The sequence below is a fragment of the Capricornis sumatraensis genome, chromosome 6, assembly GCF_032405125.1.
Source record: "Capricornis sumatraensis isolate serow.1 chromosome 6, serow.2, whole genome shotgun sequence".
Lineage (NCBI taxonomy): Eukaryota > Metazoa > Chordata > Mammalia > Artiodactyla > Bovidae > Capricornis > Capricornis sumatraensis.
Window position 1 is genome coordinate 80,105,245 of NC_091074.1, and position 2,353 is coordinate 80,107,597.

General features: G+C 42.8%; 1 non-coding gene across 1 annotated transcript; it reads right to left on the reverse strand.

Moving 5' to 3' along the window:
• Positions 1 to 895: 895 nt before the first annotated feature.
• On the reverse strand, positions 896 to 968 carry TRNAN-GUU (transfer RNA asparagine (anticodon GUU)). The gene has a single exon. It is a non-coding gene; the product is annotated as a tRNA-Asn (tRNA).
• Positions 969 to 2,353: the final 1,385 nt, after the last annotated feature.

A 2,353-nucleotide genomic window follows, 5' to 3' on the forward strand; every position in this document is an offset into this window, starting at 1 on the left:
AGGGCTCTAGGGACACAGGCTTAGTTGTTCCACAACATGTAGGATCTTCCTGGACCAGGGATAGAAGGTAGGTGTCCCCAGGGTGGATTTTTAACCACTGGACCACCAGGGAAGCCCCAATATGATTATTATTAAAGAATAGTTTTAAAGCTTAGTTCAAGTTGGGTGAAATTCACAAAATTATATTTCTTTTCAAATTAGTCTATAGTTCAGACTTTCAACCCAATCTCGTTAGATTGCTGAGAGTTCATTTGTTGGTCAAATCTATTACATTTTGTTGGAAAGTAATGTTTTCTTTCCCTCACTCCAGATGTTTCTTTCCATGTGCTGAGAGACCTGCCAGTTTAACACTTTGGCCCTCCAGTGACTTAATTTGATTGGTACATTTAGAAGAATAAATTGTGCAGCAGAGCCCAGGCCTTCTGTTCTTCCTTGAAGTGGGAGCTGGCCACGCGAGGTGTGGTCTGCCCTGCCCTCAGGCTGCTGGGGGCAGTCTGCCCTGGCCCAGCTGGGATGATTCTGTCAGAGTGAGGATTTCCTGGAATCTGAGACTTTTGGTGCTAAAACCAGTCTATGACTGGTTGGTCAAATCTGGACAATTTTGGGATCCAGGACTAGGAAGCCCATTTGTTCTATATGTAAGTCACATACTTTTTTATCATATTTATCAGTAATCAGGGTGATAATTTAGTGTCTCATCAAAGATACTTTATAATTAAAATTTTTTTTGTCTTTAGTTTTTAAAGGAATATTTATTTATTTTTATTTTTTGGTTGAGTTGGATCTTAGTTGCAGCACACGGGATGTTCATTGAGGCTCGTGGGCTTCTTTCTAGTTGTGGTACACAGGCTTAGTTGCCCCGATATATATGGGATCTTAGTATATGGGATCTTAGTTTCCTGACCAGGAATCAAACCTGGGTCCCCTGCATTAACAATGCAGATTCTTAACCACTGGACCACCAGGGAAGTCTCCAAAGACAGGTTTTGACTCATTTCTCAACTGGACCAGAGCTCAGGTGGGTGAGGGAGATGCTGTTCACGGGACCTGTTCAACCTGAGCCCTGGTTCCATAGTCACCACTTACTCTTACCATGGACTGATTTGGCAGCCTTCTCAAATAATGAACCCAGATCTGAAGCTGCACTTCTCCAAGATAAACATCCCCATGGGACTCGTAAGTTTGATCTAGCTGAGGTCTAAGATCAGAGTTTATTTATCTGTTTGGCTTCTGTAGTGTAATTTCTCCAAAGCACAGTGATGTTTAGATAGCCAGGCCTGTAGTGATTAAAGGAGGGTCAGATCAAAGTTGGGGGAGGACAGCTGGGTGAGAGGGGGTGTAAGTAAATGAGGGAGAGAGGGGGATGGGCACCCAGACAGCTCCATCACCCTAGGAGGGCCCAGGTTGTCAGGCAATTATTGTTAGACATTCGGAGACTATCAGTTTCAGCTTAGTCTGGACAGTCATCCTTTTCATTATCTTGGATGTGGTCAGACTTGCTGAGAATCAGCACAAACCTTTTCCAAAAGGAAGTCACATGAACAACCTTTGGTCTCAGTTGTCTACAGAGGAGGCTTCTTTTTTTGAGACTCTATGGAAAGAAAGAAAGAGAGAGAGAAGGAAAGAGAGAGAGAGGAAGAGAGAAATCCAGCACCCGTCCCTCTGCTTTCAGTGGGCAGGTGGGAATGAAGTACTGAGTATTTTGTCAGGAAGAGAAAAGGCAGGCCTGTGTTTTTCTCCTCTAGGCTGATTTCAGAGTCAACAAACTTATTCTACTCTAAGCCAGGACCATCCACAGAGCTGGTGGTTTCTGTAACCACTGGCTTTTTAAAAGTAAGGTTTTAGGATCTTCTAGCAGTTTGTGATGTTGGAATGGCTTTAGCAACATGGTTGAGTACACTCTCAGATATAGAATGCATTTTCCAAAATGGGCCTTACAGACGCCTATAGAAGCTTTCCAGCCAGGTCCTCTGCAGAGTGATGACATTAGAAGTTTGTTTCAGTGAACAAGCTGTGACTGTACCATTTGGATGTTGTTAGCTTTATACCAACTTTCTGGGGTTCTAAGAGACAGCTAAGGATTCATTCTTGTCCTTTTGATGTAACTGAGAAGAAATCAACATGCATGAAATGAGAGAAAAATAATACAAAGCTGTGTGAGTTAATATTGTATTGGCTGAAAAATTCCTTTGGATTTTTCCATAACATGTTCTGGAAAAACCCAAACGAACTTTTCAGCCAACCTGATGTTATTCGAACTGTAGATACTGTGGGAACTCAAAGAAGAGAGCATCCAGGGAGCACGGGAGTGGCAGGACAAAACTTTTTGCAGAAGATGGACAGGAACTTCACC